The sequence below is a fragment of the Balaenoptera ricei genome, chromosome 12 (assembly GCF_028023285.1).
Source record: "Balaenoptera ricei isolate mBalRic1 chromosome 12, mBalRic1.hap2, whole genome shotgun sequence".
NCBI lineage: Eukaryota > Metazoa > Chordata > Mammalia > Artiodactyla > Balaenopteridae > Balaenoptera > Balaenoptera ricei.
In genome coordinates, this window is record NC_082650.1 from 78,375,772 (window position 1) to 78,398,946 (window position 23,175).

At 36.2% G+C, this 23,175-nt stretch overlaps 1 long non-coding RNA gene across 1 annotated transcript; it reads left to right on the top strand.

The window, feature by feature from the left end:
- The first annotated feature begins 2,361 nt into the window (after positions 1-2,361).
- Positions 2,362-23,163, top strand: LOC132376158 (uncharacterized). Its single transcript, XR_009506232.1, has 5 exons — positions 2,362-2,435; positions 21,299-21,370; positions 22,465-22,540; positions 22,653-22,933; positions 23,112-23,163. It is a non-coding gene; the product is annotated as an uncharacterized LOC132376158 (long non-coding RNA).
- Positions 23,164-23,175: the final 12 nt, after the last annotated feature.

The window sequence follows — 23,175 nt, forward strand, 5'->3', positions numbered from 1 at the left end:
CAATGGAATATTACTCAGCCATTAAATAGAATGAAATAATTCCATTTGCAGCAACATGGATGGACCCAGAGATTATCATACTAAGTGAAGTAAGCCAGACAAAGACGAATAGCATATGATATCACTTATATGCAGAATCTAAAAAAAAAAAAAAAGATACAAATGAATTTATTTACAAAACAGAAACAGACTCAGAGAACGAATTTATGGTTACCTGGGGGAAGAGTGGAGGGGAGGAATATATTGGGAGTTTGGGATTGACATGTACACACTGCTGTATTTAAAATAAAATGCCTTTCCATGGAAAAAAAATAGTCAGCTGAGAGATGGTGGATACCTGAGCTATGGCAGCAGCAATAACAGCCATGACCTGTCCCTATTTACTATCCCTAAGTGCCATGTACTTATAATCTAGTGAGTCAATAATGCCTGAAATTCTCATTTTCTACATGCTATATCTTTGGTCACTTTGTTTTAATATTTTTGAATCATTTAGATAAACTTTCATCGATAATATGTTTTTAATAAACAAAAGTATAAAATATATGAATTATTACTAAATATCAAAATTCGAGCAGCCATAAAAAGCAATATGACTGCCCAGTATCTTTTAATACCTGTGCACAAGTTCCCCCTTAACTATCATCTTTTTAAAAATGCTTTAGAACATTTTATCTATTATCAGGCATATGAACTTTAAAATAATTTCATCAAGTTCCAAAAACAATCTCATTGGAATTTTTATTAGACTCATGAAACCTAAAATTAATTTGCTTAGATGATAGCTTCAAAATATTCAACCTTATTTTCTAGAAATTTGGCATATTCTTCCAATTATTAAAGTTTTCTCTTAGAGTTTTATAGTTTTTCCCCTACAGGCCTCTGAAGAAAGATTATCTTATATATTTTAGATTTATGGTCGCTATTGTGAGATGGATCTTACTGATTCCTGCTGAAATAGAAGTTAGCTGTTGATGTTTCTGTATCATATAACCAACAAATTTACTAAATTATCTTATTAATTCTAAAAGCTTTTACTTGATTTGGTGGGTGATGGTGAGGTTCTAGCACCTTTATGTCTATAGTTTTCAAAAGTTATATGACTAGTTTCTGTTTCATATCATGATGGGCATCTTTATTTAGTTCCTAATTTTAATACAATCTCAAGTGTTCATCACACTTCTGGTATTTTCACTGGTAGCAATGAGACTGGTTTTTGGTTTTCACTATAGATTCTTAGCAATAAAATATCACAGTAAAAGATTTCTGAATTTTAATCCAGACTTCCATATCTGAGATAAATCCTACTTAGTCATGATGGAGAGTTATTTTTCCTCAAGTATTTAGTCTTTTTCTTTAAGGCTGAACTTTGAATTGAATCATGCAAATATCTTGTCTTCATTTGTTAAATTTTCTCTGAATCTTTAGTTTAGTTGAATATTTTCATTCTCAAAGGCTAAAATATTCTGTATTATTTCTTTAAATAAGAGAAGAACAATCCCTAATTATTCTTTTCACAAGCACTCTTTTAATCTCAGAACTTGCAGTAAAGTACAGTAGTGATATCAAATTATTTCCCTTTTTATATTGGCAAATATAGTTATACAGATCATGTCCTCATTCTGATGTAGAACTTTGTAAAAATTCTTAATGACATTTACGTCAATGTGTTTATTTTAATTCTTGAGTTTTGCTTTGTAGAATTAAGCTTCTAATTCAGTTATTTTTCAAAGCAGAATAGTAAGGGTTAGGGTTAAAGGTCTTGGGCTCACTAGATTATCTGATTTTCAAGTCCTGGCTCTGCCTCTTACAAGCTGTGTGACTTTAGAAAACTTACTTAACTGTTCTGGGCTCAGCTTCCTTATAAGAAATAGGAATAAGATACTATGTATAAGGTTACTGTGAGTGAAATAAATTAACACATATGAGGTTGATTGAACAGTACCTTGCTATTGTAAGTGTGGTTAATTTTATAACTTTCCCTTCAAAACCTAGGCATGTCAAATCTTATGAAACATCTGAAATAGCCTGCAACAACCATACTATCCTCTTTTCACCCCCTTTTCTCAGCTAAAATTATTCTCTTAACCATGCTATTCCCTAAGAGTACCTTGTACTGAAATTCTTTTTTCTTTCATTTGTTCATGCAGCCTCTTTCACTTGTTCAATCTTTCTGCTATACTTCAAATATGTTTAGTTTCAAAACTAAGGGTCAAACAATATGGTCAAATGCAAGATTTGACAATGGCTAGGAGACTGGAAATGAGATAACCTAAGGCCCTATTTGTCTCTCCTGCAGGGTTATTCAAATGGGAGAAATTAAGAACCGGAACCAGTAAGAGAGAAAACTGGGAGGAATACAAGGAGAAAAACAAAACAGAACAAACATCAGCTTCTGTTTATTCTTACTCCCCAGTTTCTCATTCTGGGCAGAGGTGAGAGCAAACGAGACATCTATTTCACATCCTTATTGTCTACTTCCCCTTCTTATTCTTTCAGTTGACTTCCAGTGGACACTTTAGCACCCAGACTTTCATAGGCTCTCAGGGGTGTCTCAAGGTTGCTATGACTCAGAGAGCTATATGCAAGGCATTTGCTATCTGCAAAACAGTGGCCTAACAATCTGGAATGGCTCTGTAAAAATTCTAGAGCACAGGACCTTCATAGAATCTTTTTTTACAAAATGGCGCTTTAATATTTCTAATTTAATTAGGTGGTAAAGGTTATTGTGGTTTTGGTACCTTCATTTTTTAATGGACTATTTTGGGAAAATCTTCTTCATTTGCCTTATTTTCTTAATTAATGGCTATGGAGAAAGCTTTCGGGGTGACCTTACAATACAAATAATACCTAACACTTGGAGAATGTTTACCAGGCCAGGCACTGTTCTGTGTTTTACACAAAGCAATTCATTCAATCTTTGCAGCAACTCAGTGAAGTAGGTACTATTTTCATCCCCATTTCATATATTAACAAACAGACACAGAAAGATTAAATAATTTCTCCAAGGGGGAAAAAAAAAGCTAGTAATTGGCAGCACCAAGTTCAATGGCAAGCTTGATGCCATTGAAAACCATGATTAGAGAAGAGAGAGAGGAAACAGACATGCAGAAAGAAGCAGAGATCCTCAGGACCAAACCAAAATTGTCCTTGGATTGTTTGAGACACTCAGATATGATAAATCTCTCTGCCCCGCCTTCTTTTTTTAAACTTGTAGGAAGTCTGACCTATGTTCTTATTACTGGCAGCTAAAAGTCCAAGCTAATACACAAGTCATAGAAAAAAGATGAAATGCTTTTAAGAGTGTAATTTTTTTTCTAATAATCAATTCCAGAATAAGCTCTTTGATATTTCTTATAAAATACTACATATAAACACAGAGTAATTATTGTTTGGTTTTTATATTGAAATATTGTAACTCAATCTTGGTCTTTAGGAGGAGGTTGAGAATTTTAGTCAGCCCTGCTTTTCTTGACTTTCTCCCTGAAAACTGTAAAGGTAACATATAATGGTATATAAATACTAGCATAGCAGCACAGTCTAAAGCCTTTAGCATTAAGCCAATTATATATGTTTAGTAATTATGGAAACTCTTCCGCTAGAGAAAAATGATGTAGTCGAAATGAAACCTTGTTCATTGTAAAGAAAACTGTTCATGTAAAGAAATACTGTGCTTGGCATCAAATATTTCTCTTATTGATCTTTCTCCTTAAAAGTAAAAGCTGACTTTAACATGCAAATTTTTTCTACTATCTAGATCATTCACTTGGTTCCCTATACTTTTGAAGCAGCACCCAAAGTAGCCTTTCTATTGAAATAAGCTGGATGGGTATGAATAAATATTCTATTTATCAGCATATTTTGGGAAAGGAGATGAAGAAAAGATTGACTCTGAGCCCTCTGAATAGGCTTAATGAAAAAGCAGTTTCCTCATATTTCTAGTTCTGGTTGGAAAGTGATTAATCTCAAATAGATGTTCCTGATGAAAGCTAGTAAGACTGTGAAAGTCATGAAGAAAACTACTCTTTGGCCTTAGAATCTAAACGGATGAATATCTTCATGGCCAGTCCATCAAACAGTAAACCTCCATTCAACACTCTATCCATACTACCTAGCAGAGTAGCTGAAACATTACAAATGCTTAATAAATATTAGTTGTATGAGAAATTCAAGTATTTACAACATGTCTGCCCTTTATTTTATGTACTATTACAATGAGGTCCGCTTCATCATGGTGTGTCTTAGGGGGGCTTCAATACCTGTTTTGAATTTGCATAGACACTTAGTCTACAAAGCATTCAGGGAACAACCTATGTTTTATTTTTATCCATATACCAACATCAGAGTAAACACTCAGAATATTTGAGATGATATTTTTAGTGCAGCAGTTACTAAAAAATTCTCCAATTTTGAGTACAAATTGTGAGTACAATCTTAGTTCCACTGTTAAAATGGGATTGTGAAAAATTTGTTCATTAACACCAGGCATCATTTAAGGAGAAATCAGCAAGAAAAAGAACTGGATACTTTTAACTTTTTATTTTGGAAAAATGTTATATTTATAGCAAAATTGTAAAGATAGTACAGAGAGTTCCCATATGCCCTTCATCCAGCTTCCCCTAATGTGGTTACATTTTATATAACCACACTGCGTTTGTCGAAACTAAGAATTTAACATTAGTGCATTATTGACTAAACTGCAGACTTAGATTTCACCATTTTTTCCACTGAAGTCCACTGTTTATCTAGGATTTAACCCAAATCCAAGGTAGCACATTGCATTTAGTCTTTATATCTTCTTGAGCTCCTACAATATGTGACGGTTTCTCAGTCTTTCCCTTATTTTTCTATGATCTTGATTTTTGATGAGTAATGATCAGGTGTTTTGTATAATTTCCCTCGATCTGTTTGATCAATTTCATGACTAAGCTGGAATTGTGGGTTTTAGGGTAGAATAACACAGAGGTGAGGTGCCTTTCTCATTGCATCATATCAAGGGATTTATGATATCGACATGACTTACCACTAGTGAGGTTAACCTTGACCACTTAATTAAAGCAGTGTCTTCCATGTTTCTCCACCCTCAAGTTACTATTTTTTACATTTTTATCTTTTGGGAACAAGTCACTAAGTCCAGTCCACATTCAAGAGGATTGGAATTAGGCTCCACTTCCTACAGGCAGGGAATATATGCTATTTGGGATTCCTCTGTAAGGATCATTTATTCTTTCTCTTCCATCTTTTTTTACATTAATGTGGACTCATGGATATTTGTTTCATTCTTTGGGTAATAGTAATTCAATACCATGGCTATTTATTTTGTTGCTCAAATTGTTCCACCTCTGGCCACTGGAAACTTGGGTGGATTCCTGTGTCTTTTGAATCCACCTTTTTTTTTTTTCCACATCCTTAATTTCTGGAGTTGTAAAGTGCTCCAGAGACATCTTGTACTTTCCCTACCTTAGTTCTAGGATCAGCCATTTCCCAAGAAGCACTGGTTCCTTTTACTGGAGACTAGTATTTAGAAACCAAGATCTGAGTATAGATGTGCTCCTGGGACGTCACTGCTTCTAGATTCTATTAGTGAACAGAACTAAAAAATATAAGTGTGTGTATATATATATATATATATGTTTATATATATATATACATACACATATATATAGTAACCCATGTACACACACACACATATATATATATTTATTTTTATATCTATTTGTATGCATGTTTAAATAAACATAAGTTCCTACTGGTATCTCTGACTCTAATTCATTCCAGGTTCCCCCCTTCTTTATTTGTAACTTTTTTGACTGTCTGTAAGAAACCTGGCTCCCCTTAAAAGCAATTTATTTAGTTATTCAACACTAGTATGCATATAAAGTAGTTTCAGAATTACTAATTTGTACCCTGTGAGAAGGAAATTTACCAACCAGAGCACAATGTTTATGTATAGTTCTTTTTGTTTTTATCCTTTCAGTATTCAGTCAAAACACCATTTTTCCAAGTTGCTTGTATCAGGGGACTCCGGATAATTTAAGGCAAAAGTAATTGAAAAGATAGAATATGAAATGACATAGATTCAGGTAAAGAACTGAAGAAATGCCAAACTCTCAGGGGTATAAATGAGAGTTGAAGTAAACCGCCAGTCTGACCAGGCTGATATATATGTATTGGTCTTCTGGGGACATCTCTCTCTCTCCTTCATTTCTTCAAGAGGCTTATAATAGGTGGCATCATAAGATTACTTTCCATTTTGTACTTCTCTTGCTATTTGAAGATCTCATTTGAGAAGAAAAGACAGAGAGATGAAGAGAAAGGTGAGATTTTTATTGGGTCTGATAATACAGTACTCCTAAAAATTGTTATTTGCTCTTTTTTTTTTTATTCTTTTAAAATTGCACACGATCATTGTAAATAAATTTGAATAAGTGTCAGCAACATCTACTTACTACCATTTCTTAGTCCATAGGGGGTTCCCTGTACCTACTTAGGTTCTTGATCTGGTCCTTCTTATTACAGCAAGAAAATGGCCAGATTTAGTATAGTTTAAAAGATCAAAAGAGGGAAGACATCAGAAGCAATAAGAACTACAATTCTGCAGCCTGTGGAATGAAAACCACATTCACAGAAAGATAAACAAAATGAAAAGGCATAGGCCTATATATCAGATGAAGGAACAAGATAAAACCCCAGAAAAACAACTAAATGAAGTGGAGATAGGCAACCTTCCAGAAAAAGAATTCAGAATAATGATAGTGAAGATGATCCAGGACCTCGGAAAAAGAATGGAGGCAAAGATCGAGAAGATGCAATAAATTTTTAACAATGACCTAGAAGAATTAAAGAACAAACAAACAGAGATGAAGAATACAATAACTGAAATGAAAAATACACTAGAAGGAATCAATAGCAGAATAACTGAGGCAGAAGAATGGATAACTGACCTGGAAGACAGAATGGTGGAATTCACTGCTGTGGAACAGAATAAAGAAAAAAGAATGAAAAGAATGAAGACAGCCTAAAGAATGAAGACAGCCTAAGAGGCCTCTGGGACAACATTAAACACAACAACAGTTGCATTATAGGGGTCCCAGAAGGAGAAGAGAGAGAGAAAGGACTCAAGAAAATATTTGAAGAGATTATAGTTGAAAGCTTCCCTAACATGGGAAAGGAAATAGCTACCCAAGTTCAGGAAGCAAAGAGCAGGATAAACCCAAGGAGAAACACACTGAGACACATATTAATCAAATGGACAAAAATTAAAGACAAAGAAAAATTATTAAAAGCAACCAGGGAAAAATGACAAATAACATACAAGGGAACTCCCATAAGGTTAACAGCTGATTTCTCAGCAGAAACTCTACAAGCCAGAAGGGAGTGGCATGATATACTTAAAGTGATGAAAGGAAAGAACCTACAACCAAGATTACTCTACCCGGCAAGGATCACATTCAGATTCGACAGAGGAATCAAAAGCTTTACAGACAAGCAAAAGCTAAGAGAATTCAGCACCACCAAACCAGCTCTACCACAAATGCTAAAGGAACTTCTCTAAGTGGGAAACACAAGAGAAGAAAAGGACCTACAAAAACAAACCCAAAACAATTAAGAAAATGGTCATAGAAACATACATATCAATAATTACCTTAAATGTGATTGGATTAAATGCTCCCACCAAAAGACACAGGCTTGCTGAATGGATACAAAAACAAGACCCATATATCTGCTGTCTACAAGAGACCCACTTCAGACCTAGGGATACATACAGACTGAAAGTGAGGAGATAGAAAAAGATGTTCCAAATGGAAATCAAAAGAAAGCTGGAGTAGCAATACTCATATCAGATAAAATAGACTTTAAAATAAAGAATGCTACAAGAGACAAGGAAGGACACTACATAATGATCAAGGGATCAACCCAAGAAGAAGATATAACAATTATAAATATATATGCACCCAACATAGGAGCACCTCAATACATAAGGCAAATGCTAACAGCTCTAAAAGGGGAAATCGACAGTAACACAATAATAGTGGGGGACTTTAACACCTCACTTACACCAATGGACAGAACATCCAGACAGAAAATTAATAAGGAAATACAAGCTTTAAATGACACAATAGACCAGATAGATTTCATTGATATTTATAGGACTGTCCATCTGAAAACAGCAGATTACACTTTCTTCTCAAGTGCACACAGAACATTCTCCAGGATAGATCACATCTTGGGTCACAAATCAAGCCTTGGTAAATTTAAGAATATTGAAATCATATGAAGCATCTTTTCTGACCACAATGCTATGAGATTACAAATCAATTACAGGGAAAAAACCGTAAAAAACACAAACATATGGAGGCGAAACAATACGTTACTAATTAACCAAGACATCACTGAAGAAGTCAAAGAGGAAATCGAAAAATACCGAGAGACAGGGCTTCCCTGGTGGCGCAGTGGTTGAGAATCTGCCTGCCAATGCAGGGGACACGGGTTCGAGCCCTGGTCTGGGAAGATCCCACATGCCACGGAGCAACTAGGCCCGTGAGCCACAACTACTGAGCCTGCGCGTCTGCAGCCTGTGCTCCGCAACAAGAGAGGCTGCGATAGTGAGAGGCCCGCGCACCGCGATGAAGAGTGGCCCCCACTTGCCGCAACTAGAGAAAGCCCTCGCACAGAAACGAAGACCCAACACAGCCATAAATAAATAAATTAATTAATTAAAAAAAAAAAAATACCGAGAGACAAATGACAATGAAAACACGACGATCCAAAACCTATGGATGCAGCAAAAGCAGTTCTAAGAGGGAAATTTATAGAAATACAATCCTACCTCAAGAAATAAGAAAAATCTCAAATAAATAATCTAACCTTACACCTAAAGGAACTAGAGAAAGAAGAACAAACAAAACCCAAAGTTAGTAGAAGGAAAGAAATCCTAAAGATCAGAGCAGAAATAAATGAAATAGAAACAAAGGAAACAATAGCAAAGATCAATAAAATTAAAAGCTGGTTGTTTGAGAAGGTAAACAAAATTGATAAACCTTTAGCCAGACTCATCAGGAAAAAGAGGGAGAGGACTCAAATCAATAAAATTAGAAATGAAAAAGGAGGAGTGACAACGAACACCACAGAAATACAAAGCATCATAAGAGACTACTACAAGCAACTCTATGCCAATAAAATGGACAACCTGGAAGAAATGGACACATTCTTAGAAATGTATAACCTTCCAAGACTGAACCAGGAAGAAATAGAAAATATGAACAGACAAATGACAAGTAATGAAATTGAAACTGTGATTAAAAATCTTCCAACAAACAAAAATTCAGGACCAGACAGCTTCACAGGTGAATTCCATCAAACATTTAGAGATGAGCTAACACCCATCCTTCTCAAACTTTTCCAAAAAATTGTGGAGGAAGGAACACTCCCAAACTCATTCTATGAGGCCACATCACCCTGATGCCAAAACCAGACAGAGATAATACAAAAAAAGAAAATTACAGAGCAATATCACTGATGAATATAGATGCAAAAATCCTCAACAAAATACTAGCAAAGAGAATCCAACAACACATTAAAAGGATCATACGCCATGATCAAGTGGCATTTATCGCAGGGATGCAAGGATTCTTCAATATACAGAAATCAATCAGTGTGATACACCATATTAACAGATTGAAGAATAAAAACCATATGATCATCTCAATAGATAAAAAAACAGCTTTTGACAAAATTCAACACCCATTTATAATAAAAACTCTCCAGAAAGTGGGCAGAGAGGGAACTTACTTACCTCAATATCATAAAGGCCATATACAACAAACCCACATCATTCTCAATGGTGAAAAACTGAAAGCATTTCCTCTAAGGTCAGGAACAAGTCAAGGATGTCCGCTCTTGCCACTATTATTCAACATAGTATTGGTAGTCCTAGCCATGGCAATCAGAGGAGAAAAAGAAATAAAAGGAATACAAATTGGAAAAGAAGTAAAACTGTCACTGTTAGCAGATGACATGATACTACACATAGGGAATCCTGAAGATGCCACCAGAAAACTACTAGAGCTAATCAATGAACTTGGTAAAGTTGCAGGATACAAAATTAATGCACAGAAATCTCTGGCATTTCTATACACTAACAATGAAAGATCAGATAGAGAAATTAAGGAAACAATCCTATTCACCATTACAACAAAAAGAATAAAATACCTAGGAATAAACCGACCTAAGTAAGTAAAATACTTGTACTCAGAAAACTATAATACCCTGATGAAAGAAATCAAAGATGACACAAACAAATGGAGAGATATACCATGTTCTAGGATTGTAAGAATCAGTATTGTGAAAATGACTATACTACCCACAGCAATCTACAGATCCAATGAAATCCCTATCAAGTTACCGATGGCATTTTTTACAGAACTAGAACAAAAAAATCTTAAAATTTGTATGGAGACACAAAAGACCCCTAATAGCCAAAGCAATCTTGAGGGAAAAAAACGGAGCCGGAGGAATCAGGCTCCCTGACTTCAGACTATACTACAAAGCTACAGTCATCAAGACAATATGGTACTGGCACAAAGACAGAAATATAGATCAATGGAACAGAATAGAAAGCCGAGAGATAAACCCACGCACCTATGGTCAACTAATCTGTGACAAAGGAGGCAAGAATATACAATGGAGAAAATACAGTCTCTTCAATAAGTGGTGCTGAGATAATTGGACAGCTACATGTAAAAGAATGAAATTAGGGTGTTACACTCCCTAACACCATACACAGAAATAAACTCAAAATGGGTTCGAGACCTAAATGTAAGACCGGACACTATAAAACTCTTAGAGGAAAACATAGGAAGAACACTCTTTGACATAAATCACAGCATGATCTTTTCTGACCCACCTCCTAGATTAATGGAATAAAAACAAAAATAAACAAATAAGACCTAATGAAACTTAAAACTTTTTCACAGCAAAGTAAACTATAAACAAGACAAAAAGACAACCCTCAGAATGGGAGGAAATGTTTGCCAATGAACAAAGACAAAGGATTAATCTCCAAAATATATAAACAGCCCATGCAGCTCAATATTAAAAAGCAAACAACCCAATCAAAAAACGGGCAGAAGAACCTAAATAGACATCTCTCCAAAGAAGACATACAGATGGCCAAGAAGCACATGAAAAGCTGCTCAACATCACTAATTATTGGAGAAATGCAAATCAAAACTACAGTGAGGTATCACCTCCCACAGGTTAGAATGGGAATCATCAGAAACTCTACAAACAACAAATGTTGGAGAGGGTGTGGAGAAAAGGGAACCCTCTTGCACTGTTGGTGGGAATGTAAATTGATACAGCCACTATGGAGAACAGTATAGAGGTTCCTTAAAAACTAAAAATAGAATTACTATATGACCCAGCAATCCCACTACTGGGCATATACCCAGAGAAAACCATAATTCAAAAAGACACATGCACCCCAATGTTCATTGCAGCTCTATGTACCATAGCCAGGTCATGGAAGCAACCTAAATGCTCAACAACAGATGAATGGATAAAGAAGATGTGGTACATATATACAATGGGATATTAGTCAGCCATAAAAAGGAATGAAATGGGGTCATTTGTAGAGACGTGGATGGACCTAGCGACTGTCATACAGAGTGAAGTAAGTCAGAAAGAGAAAAACAAATACCGTATATTAACGTATATATGTGGAATCTAGAAAAATGGTACAGATGAACCGGTTTGCAAGTCAGAAATAGAGACACAGATGTAGAGGACAAACGTATGGACACCAAGGGGGAAAAATGGGCAGGGGGTTGGTGGTGGTGGGATGAATTGGGAGATTGGAATTGACATATATACACTAATATGTATAAAATGGATAACTAATAAGAACCTGCTGTATAAAAAATAAATAAATTAGATTAAATTAAAAACTTTAAGAAGATCATATATAGCACCTTCTACATGAAGGGTCGGTGAAGACACTGATTATATTTAGTAATAACTTCAATATCATTTTCGCCAGAGACCAATTTAATAGTATACTTCTCTCTTGTGATTTTATGACTTAACAGTTGGAAGAATTGTTTCAGTTTAGATGTGTCACTAAAGTATAGATTGTTGACTAGCTATGAAAAAATTTTTTAAAAAACTCGTGATGTGATTTAAGATGTTTAAAATTATACTGAATTTGAAAGAAGCAATTATATTTGCATGTTTATTTCAAAATATTGATAATTTAGAAAAACCAAGTCCTATATCAAGTGTCATGAATTCAGTATTATTGTGATTGCTGTTTGGAGTGGAGCAATCTTGTGGCCTTGAAAGAGCCTATAAGAAACATCAGCTAAATTTTAGAATAGATTTTAGAGCCATTTTAAACCATGCTTGGAAATTCCTATAGGAATATCCCTTTTCTCATCAAAAATGTCTTTCAAACTCAATTTTTTTGTGTCTCTAGGTTAAAGTAATGTAGTCCAATAGAGACAAGCCAGGGGAAATGTTATAACATTTTTTGTTGATGTGCATCAAACTATCCTAGTTCAATTTTAATGCTCTACAAGCAGATATTGTTTTTGTAGAACAAGGAAGATAACTGATTAATACTTAACAGACTTCATTTTTATTAACTAAGATCAAGTTTGGATATGTCCAAATCCATATTCAAAGCAATTGATCCAAGATATGTGACAAAACTTCAACAGATTAAGACAACCACAACAACACTGATAATTTATGTTCTCTGTAGTTAAATATAATCCCTTGAATCTCTTGGAGGCATGCAATGGAATGGCATGTGCTTGGATTTCAAGTTCTAAGCAGTAAACAGAGATGAGGGACTAGCCAGGATAAATTCATCAGAATTAGATTTGGCTGGCTATGGTCAAATGTGTCCAATATATCAACTCTTACTGTAACATCAGCAGATGACTCTAAAGCCACAGAAAATGCTGCATTTGCAAGGATGGAGGAGGAAAAAACAATTGATGTTGACCTGCCAATTTTCTCACTCTCCAAACACATACATATGAGAACAGATGATTTGACCATTTGAGGAATACATGCCTCTCATATCATTCAAACAAATGCAGTAACTTTTCTAGATTCTTTGAAAAGAATCTGGGTGAGTCTGGCCTTACTTTCTCAACCAGGTTTTGGTTTAACCACTGATAAAAGTGAGGGATATGAAAAGGAAGGGAAAGGAAATTGTTTAGCCATGTGTCAGGTACTAGGCTAGGTCCTTTATAGATTATTAAAACAATAACTCCTCCCACCTTCTCTGCAATGTAGGTATTTAAACCCCCATCGGACAGATAAAAAATAGACTGAAGTTGAAAATGGAAACATGCAACCCATAAATGCTGGGATGGGTGCCCTAATACAATATCAGACTATCTCCAAAGTCTTTGCTCTATATACACTATCATGTTTTGGGGAAAATATATTTTGTTTATATTAATTGAGGAAAAATTTAAATAAGAAGGAACTCTTCCACCAAAAGATATTAAATGATTTATGTTAAAGTCCAAGAGGAATGATTCTTTCCAAGTACTCTCTGGTTTGGATTTTACCAGTAAGTATTAAATGCAGCCTCCAATTCATGGTTTTTATAACAAATGACATAATTAGATTCTCTCTTCATGGACAATCTATGTAAATATACTTTTTCAGTTCTTTATTGATCACATCAAAAAGACCAGCATGGTTTGAATTTTGGAAAACAGTCAGCAAATGGGCTTGCCACTTAAGACACACAAAATTAATTTGATGAGGTGCAGATGTTATGGTTTTATGTCTACCAATTACACACCTGCCTGAAAATGTAAAAACCAAGTAACAAACAAGATCACATCACATAAACATACTGATTTTATTTATAACAATGTCTAAAATAAAATTCACTTAATCAATAAATATTTATTGAGTGGCTAATACTGCATTATTCTATACCCTGGAAACCAAATACATTCCTTGATCTTACAGAACAGTTATTCTATTTTGGGGAGACAGCAACTAAACAGATAAGTAATGTAATATCAGACAGTGGTTTGAAAGAAATAAAGCAAAATAGGAAGATACAATGACTATAGGGTGTTCTTATAAGGCCATTGGTCAGTCTCCCTCTTTAAGAAGTTGATTTTTGGCAAATACCCTAAAAAAGTGATGGGGTAATCATGTCCATATCTGGAGGAAGCGAATACCAGGCAGAGAGAATGACAGGTGCAAATGCCCCAGGGGAGTCTGCTTTGTGTGTCAAAGGCACAGCAAATGCAACTGGAACAGAGTGAGTAAGAAGGAATGTTGTAGGAGATGAATTTGTGTGATGGGAAACTATGGCAAGGTTTTGAGTAGGAAAATCACTTAATCTGAGATATATTTTTAAAAATTACACTCCGGCTAGTCGAAAACAGTCAGGAGGGGGACACGTGGGGAAACCAGCCAGGAAACTGTTGGAATCGTCAAGGTATTACAAGAACTTCCACCTGCCCCCACTGAAACACTCATCATGTGGAAACTAGTGTTTTAAATCATCCAAATCCTTTCTTAACAGTATGTAAAATTTTGAAATTCCTCAGTTTTTTTTGTTTTATTTTTTTGCTTTTAAATCTCTGTATATTTTACTCAGAACAGGGAAGAATTTATTAAAGAGCTTAAAGTGAGGTTTCACAATGAATTTTCAAAGTACCAAGTACTGTGAGGATGGTGGCATTTATTTATACATGTTAAAGAACAAAGTGAGAGAGTGGCATGGACTGATATACACAACCAAATGTAAAATAGATAGCTGGTGGGAAGCAGCCGCATAGCACAGGGAGATCAGCTCGGTGCTTTGTGACCACCTAGAGGGGTGGGATAGGGAGGGTGGGAGGGAGACACAAGAGGGAGGAGATATGGGGATATATGTATACATATAGCTGATTCACTTTGTTATACAGCAGAAACTAACACACCATTGTAAAGCAATTATACTCCAATAAAGATTTAAATTAAAAAAAAGAACCTTGTCAAGAAATAACACTACAAAGGGAGATGTAGCATTTTTGAGTGCTTGGGAGCATGGCCTTTGCCTCTAGGAAGTTAAGGAGCTCTTATTCTCTTCTTGGTAAACTTCAGTTTGTACATCCCTCCCAGGGCTGTTGCTGGCAAGGATTTCTCCTAGGTCGCTAACATCCAGATGTAAAGTGATGTGACTCCCGCCCTCCCAGGGCGTTCACTGAGTCGTCAGGTTTGAGAGGGTAGCTGATGAACTACAGGTGCTTGTATACATCCTAGTGAATTCAAGGGACTACCGGCTCTGAACGCCATTTCTCATTATGCCTCTGACTAACAATCTCAAGGCACATGAGGGCGTGTGTTCTTTCGAGACAACAGAAGGATCCCTGCCCAGAAAGAGTTGGCTTTGAGTGCAGAAATCACCAGAGAGTGACCCAGGAGGACTCTAGATTGGACACCCCTTCCTCTTCAGTATTGCTGAGATAAGGATAAACATCTGGTTGGCAGAGAGAGTGAGGTGATGAGACAGGAGATGTTGTTGCACCATCACCGAGCCCAGATTTGCCCGTTCGGGTTGAAATTCTTTGACCCTGGGCTAGCAGGTCAATAAAAATCAAACCAACACATGATAGATAAATAACAACAAATAAATACAAAATACAACTTGTGGCATGGTATATCTATGTAGGAAACAGAGAATTTCGGTGTCCCATGCACGCCACAAGGGAGTTGAAGAGAGCCTAGGAAAGTTAGTTCAGATTTTACAACTACCTACCTAACCATATCTCTGAGTGCGCTTTAATATTCTTCCTCCTGCCTGAACTCTAGCTGGTGAAGAGGCAGCTCATGAGGCCATCTCCTGCCAGTGTCACACATTTACAGCAGACCAAAGTCCTCCTCCTTCCCACTCTCCCCCACCCCTGCTCTGCTCCTCTAAACATAGCTACTGGAGGGGTAATCAGGTGATCCAGTAAGAAATGTCTCATCCCTGACTCTCTTTTCCCTTTTAGCTTCTTCTCCCATAATCTCCCTAACCCAGGGGGATGGGATTTTCTTTTACTTCTCTTGTCACCTCCATGGTAGTTCTACCCTCTTGACTAAAGAGTCATTGGTACACTTTAATGACAGTGAGGAGAGAAAGAGCTTTGCTTATCAATAAGCAGACCTATCAGTACTATAACTGTAATCAACCCCTCTCATTGCTTCCAGTTTCCATAGGTTGGTGACTATAAAGTGATGATTCTGCCTCACACTTCCAATTTTGGTTGTGGTCTATTTGATCTAATAGTTGTGTTAATAGATTCTGGGTACCAATTCTGGAGTAGGACATTGTTTCAATAGAATAGGAAACAGAAAAGAAACTGCACAAAAAAGAATAAAGATTAACTTGCTTGCATGTGTGTCTTGCTATTTCAGTAGAAAACTACAATTGGTACAACTCCAGAGCTCAGAAGGTCACCTAAATGTATGCTAGCTGGGTCAATGCTGTGAAGTAAATATTTAGTAAGTGTGTCAATCAATAGTAATCTTTTGTACCATATTTTTCTTTCATGAGATACCATGGCTGGCTAGAGTTCGACTGATTTCATGCCTGAAAAAGAGTAATTGGGATATTTATGAATCTTGGGGGGGAAAGGGCAGTGGGTGAAAATTTGGTACTGAATTGTAACCTAATCTCACTTTGAAAGACTGCATTTTTAAATGGGTATTCCCCAAATGCAAATGAAGCTAGTTTTCGGACTCCTAGTTCTAAACTCCTGAAGAGGGGTGGGGTGAGGTAGGGTTGAAGGTCAGGGAGAAACGCATGAGGGAAAAACATATTGAATTTGAGGAGGCTCAATAAATTCCACTGCTTTTTGCCCACACAGCTTTTCCACCAATTGATACATGAGGCCAAAAATTAACTTCATACTGATAAAGGTGACATGGGAGAATGTGACTTAGCTCATGATAGCATTAGGTCCTTACCATCCACTCTGCCCCTGATGACGCATTCCCTGGATCAGGCGGTGCGCCCCCTGGTGTCCAGCTGGGAGACCACACATCTCGGAGGAGCCCAGCTCTCTATTGGCAGCCTGGCTTCCGGGAAAAAGCCCAGAAAGTCTCCAAGTGCTGTTTCTTTGTCTAAAGGTACAGCTTCTGATTAAGTTCTTCCTCTTCCTCTACTGGAATTCCCTTCATATGAAAGGAAATATTAGAAGACTGGAAAATTGCTCCCCACCCCCTATAACTACACTGTTGTGAGTGATTTTGCCCTTTTTGTAGAAACGTCTACCTTAACACCAAAGTTTACTCAGGGACCTAACCCCATGAAGATCACATCATATCAGAAAAGGAAAAAAAAAAACAAAAGGCCAGCAGGTAATAGGTGAAAAGACAGAGAAAGAAGGTGGATAAGACAAAGACAGATAAAGTGCTACAGTTGGATTCAGATACATCTGTTTTTCTTTTGTATTTCTAATGATTAGCATGACCTCTGGCCATTATGAACTCATGATTCTAAAGAAGAAAATGAATGTTGAAAAGAAAAATGGAGAAGAAAATAAATTTTTATGACACCTTGATTATATTTCTTGAAATGTATTCCTCTGGAGAAGCTGGGACGCTATTCTGGCAATACTTGCTTTCTTTGAGGGCATTGCAAGAATAAATCCTATTAAATATAATCAAAATGTGAGGAGATTTCTTCTTGCCAAAATGATTGAGGTGTGACGTGTTCTGATAACCAGCTGTTGGGAACAGACTCAGTTTTCCTAAAAGGGTGGTCCACAAACACCAGGAATTCTTTTCAGCATTCTTCAAGTATTTAAAAGTCTACAAATATACACATTCCAATATTTTATTTAGAAAATGGATTGATGTAGAGGTCAATCATTATACAAACTCTCATAGTCACAGCCTTGATCTTTTTTTTTTAAATTAATTTATTTTATTTTTGGCTGCGTTGGGTCTTCGTTGCTTCATGCAGGCTTTCTCTAGCTGCCGTGAACGGGGGCCATTCTTCGCTGTGGTGCGCGGGCTTCTCATTGTGGTGGCTTCTCTTATTGCGGAGCACAGGCTTTCGGTGCACGGGCTCAGTAGTTGTGGCTCGCGGGCTCTAGAGCGCAGGCTCAGTAGTTGTGGCTCACGGGCTTAGTTGCTCCGTGGCATGTGGGATCTTCCCGGACCAGTGCTCGAACCCGTGTCCCCTGCATTGGCAGGCGGATTCTTAACCACTGCACCACCAGGGAAGCCCAACCTTGATCTTTATGCAGCTCAATAGAAGAAAACTACAGACTTTTTGGTTGTTCCTTATTTTTTTAATAAAAGGGAAGTTTAAAAATGGACTTATGCCATTATCTTGAACACACTTTAGAAAGTCTGGAGAACACAGTGTTAATATTGAAACCATATATAGAACCAATGAAGCATAATAGCCCATATGCTTCAGTTTCTTAATTGGACATGGATTAATTTACCACTTAAAATGACATTTCCTAGTTTTAGGTTTTTGTTTAAAGTTAGATTTACATGGAAATATATTATTCAACACAAATTGTGATTAAGAAGAATCATAGTAATGTATAAAAAATCAATAACAAATTCCATTGGAAATTAAACTAATAATTTCTAGAGGATGAGTAACAGATTGAAATGGGAGTTTGGTTTAGGGGATATGTTGAAGAGGAATAAAACAGAACTGACGTATAAAGGTGATTTTATGGTTCATCTTTACGACATGACCCTTGGTTCACTGCTGTTGATCAGGTGAAATTAAACTCAGAGTAAGGGATTGCTCCTCCACCATAACAGACACAATGAGAACATTAATGAAAATAGATGAAATTACTTAATACTATTTCTTTCATCTTATTTTACTGGGAACAAGCTCTACATGAGAGAGCCAAATGATGGCTTTACAAAGTTTCAGAAAACTGCTATTGCTTACAGCCTGGAAATTCCTAGCAAACCTAATACTATCAAGGGATGTAACTATGAATACATAATTGCACAGCTCTCTTTTCAAGACTTTGTAATGCATTTCCTAAATGGATATCATTTGGCAATAGCTCTACATTTTTGACAAACCAAAAAGGATTACAATTATAGGTTTGTTCCTAAGAATTCCACACAAAAACTGAAAATTCGGAATCCAACTTAAGGCAGTAGAATAATTTCAACCATCATTTTTTCCCATTTTTCAAACCAAATACATTGTGTGGCTCAAAACTGTATAATAATGGTGTTTTAAAGCTTACTCAAATTGCCACAAAAACCTTTGAACAGATACATAGTTCCAAATAGCCTTTATAAACTATGACAGAAATGGAGTTGATTTTTTTTATTGGTAATGAATACTTGGTACGGAATTGGTTAAAAAAGTTGTAGAGACCACCCTACTTAAATAGGTCATCCATCCTGCTTTTTTCTATCTGTTCCTTTCCATTATTACATTTATCACACATTGTAATTATACGTATATTCGTTTGCATATATGCTGATTTTCTGTCTTCACCACTATTTTGTAACTTATGTGCTCCCTGAGACCAGATCCCAAGACTATTTAATCACCAGTATGTGCTCAACACCTATGCCTGTCACTGTGTTAGGTGCTGAGTAAGTATTTGTTAAGTACATTAACTACAAACATTCATAAGTATTTAATTGTGATAGACTTAAATTGGATTATATAAACTTGCTCTCTAGATATGACAGATATAGCTAATTGAATATATATATACCATATAAATTTTATATATATAATATGTAAAATAATATATATGATATGTAATTATATATAATATTATGTAATTATATAATATATTATGTAATTATATAATATATGTAATTATATGTAATATATGTAATGTATATATATTATTTATATATTATATATAAATACCTATATATAATATATAATATTATATATAAAATAATATATAATTATATTAATAATAATAATATATTAATATAATAACATATATAATATGTAGTTTCTACTTGTCCTTATACATAGCATAGACATTCTATGATTCATATATATATCTGAACATGCACAGGTGATTTGATAAATAATACCTTGGTCTATTTATTTTTTAGTAATAAATAGATCTTGAAAATATTTTTAAAATCTAGAAATTTGCCAATAACATTACTTTACATAAAATTTTCCTCCAAATGAACAAGTCTGTTACACTTGAGGATGACATGGTGCTTGGAAGAAGAGTTTAAATACTGGACAAAGAATCTGTGTTCATTCTGTGAGCTGAATTATTCAAGAAAAAAAGATAAAATTTTATCAGAAAATGCATTTGGTTCTGCATTAAACATTAAAAAATAGAAACAAGTATCAAATTTGGGAGGTTTGGCTAAATACCAGCATGGAGGTGGCATGTAGTGAAGAAGAGACTTAAAAGTTTTAGCTGATTCTAAGTTCTATGTGAATATATTATTGTGATAATTGCAAAAATAAATAAATAAATAAATAATGAAATTTTAAGTTGTACTATAAAAGCACAGCGTCCAGAACAAATTATATGATAAACTAGCTGCCCAGCCACACCTAGGGTATCCTGTTCAGTTCAGAGAACTGCATTCTAAGAGACGTGGGTAAACATGCATTTCTCCACAGGCAAACGCAGTGAGGATCCAGGGAACTTGAAAATGTCCCCGGGAAGGAATGATTGCTGTGTTCAAGGACGTGGTCATGAGCATTGTCTTCATTATATAAAGGGCTTATCCTACAGGTCTAGGATTGGGATTGATAATGGGGCACCCGAGAGCGGATCCAGAACCCTCTGTGGAAATTAGAAAGTGGAAGAATTTGGTTCAACCGAAGGAAGAACTTACTGGCAAAATAATTAAAGTATTGGAATGCGGTACTTTTTAATATGAGCTTCATGAATCCTGAGATCTTCAAAGAGAGGGGTAGAAGTCAGTGAAGAAATTCATTTAATTACCTAGGAGACTCAACTATAATGTTCTAAAATTGAATAAACAGCTAACATAATGAATCCTTTAAGCCATAAGTGGTTTCTATTAAAAACCATGGGCTTTCTCCCTTAACCTCTGCTCAACTCATCTTATTATTTTAGTAATTTTCTCCCCACCCACTAGAGCGTGTGAGTTTATCTTTCCTTTTATTGAGTTTAGTGAAAGCATGAGCGATAATCTCAATGATCGGTAATTAAACAAGAGGAGAATCATGACTTTTAATGAAAAGGGTAACATGTTGACCCAAGGGATGATGTGGACCCTCTCTGTTATTTACCAGGACTTCCCAGCCTCCAACCTCTTCCTCTCTTTACAGGAGTCATACACGCTGCAAGCCGATGGCCTGAGTGAAGTGGGGTGATAGAATGAACACCTGGTCATGAAGCTTGTGAGACACCTATGCTCTATTCTTCCAGTGACTGTGGGGGGCGGTGGAGATCACTTATCTTTACTACGCAAGGGAATGGCTTTCACTCCCAGTGGCCCCTGGCCACGGAGTCAAGTAAAAGTGCACCTTTAGCAACTAGCAGCAAGATGGTGTGTCAGGGCTTAGTGGGTGCTGCTGGAGACATTTGTGGACCAGACTTCAGGCAGTAGGAGAGTGTGAAATTTGATGCTGCTCGTGTGTGCCACCTTGGTTAGTTTCATAAAGGGGCATGAGAGGAAACAGAGAATTAAGATGTTTTGTTTATATTTTTCAGTGTCTCTCAAAATGTAGTTCATGGAAGAATCACCCAAAGAAATTGACTTATCAAAAACTGCAGATTCCTTAGCACCACCTCCAGCAATTTCAACTGTGAAATTGAAGGCTCTGGCTTAGGGAATGTACCTTTTTGTAAGCACCCCAGCCGAAGCCAAGACACATAGTCCACAGACCTCACATTGCAAACTACTGGTTTAGGCAAAAGTGACAACCTTGTTCTTTATATGTTTCAGGTGTATCTCTTGGAACTGAGAAGCAGTCAATAGGGCAAGGGGCTACAGCAAATGTCAATGTGTATGAGTTTGTGTGTGTGTGTGTGTGTGTGCGCACACACACATTGCAGGGGACATGAACATTTAAGCATTTGAAATATGCTTTGTGGACTACTATGGGTAAAAGAAATTATTAGACACTGAGAAATCGTCGGGAAAATAGAAAAAAAAGGTAGCATAGTGTTGAATTCTGAACTTCAGTAAAAAATAACGGTAGGATATAGTTACAGAGTTTGCTTAGGGGTTGAGTGTCAAAGTTCTATGCAATAACTCACAGCAGGACGGACTGAATGATTTGCTTAGGGGTTAACAGCATCTATAAGCTGGAATGGCAGACCATTATCCTTGCCATTGCACTGCCAACCTTACCACGACAAGGGGATGCATTGCGATTCAAGCCACTTACTGCTCTAAACGCTACAAGCGAGCTTAGCAAGTACAAGATATTAAGAGGGAAGTGATCACATAACATTTGACAAAGCTTTTCTGCACTGATTGCATCTACAGATTTAGATGAAGTGTTTACTCACCTCCTCTCCACCTTTCCTGGAATAGCCACATTTAATAGTGCAAGATCACAAAGGTGAGTTGCCTCCTTTCTTTTTTTTCATTTGCATGTAAGTGAGAAGGCTGTTGATGGAATCATGGTCAATAACTACTATTTGCTTCATGTTGCTATGCTTTTTGCTTTCAAGTCTGAGAAGAAAATCATATGAGAACTTCAGCCTGAATCATGTCACTCCAGGTAATCTGGATACTAAGAACCAAGCAAAATGGACTGAATAAAAGCAGCCTGAAGTTCATCGGGTTTATTTTGCCTCTGCCTGCTCTCAGAGAGATGTGAATTTGCAGTGACTGACTGCAGTTTCGTATTAATGGAACAGACTGGAGACAGAAATCATCCTCAGGCCTTAATCCCAGGGAAATCAGAAAAACAACTTCTTCTAAAGCTATTGACAGGGTAGCAGATGTGAAGGTATGTCTTGGATTGGACACAGCATAACAAACAACTTTTTGAAATAAGGTATTTCATTAAACAACTCAACACGAGCATGGGAAGTTTTACGAACTCTTTCTACAGTGAAATACTGAGAATAATGAACATGTTCACCATTGCCTCATTCATTCATTTCTTCTTTTCCCTTATTACCTAGGATTCCTATAGTATCAACTGCACGGGAGGAGTTCTCAGTCTGCATAGAGGAGAACCATGCACCG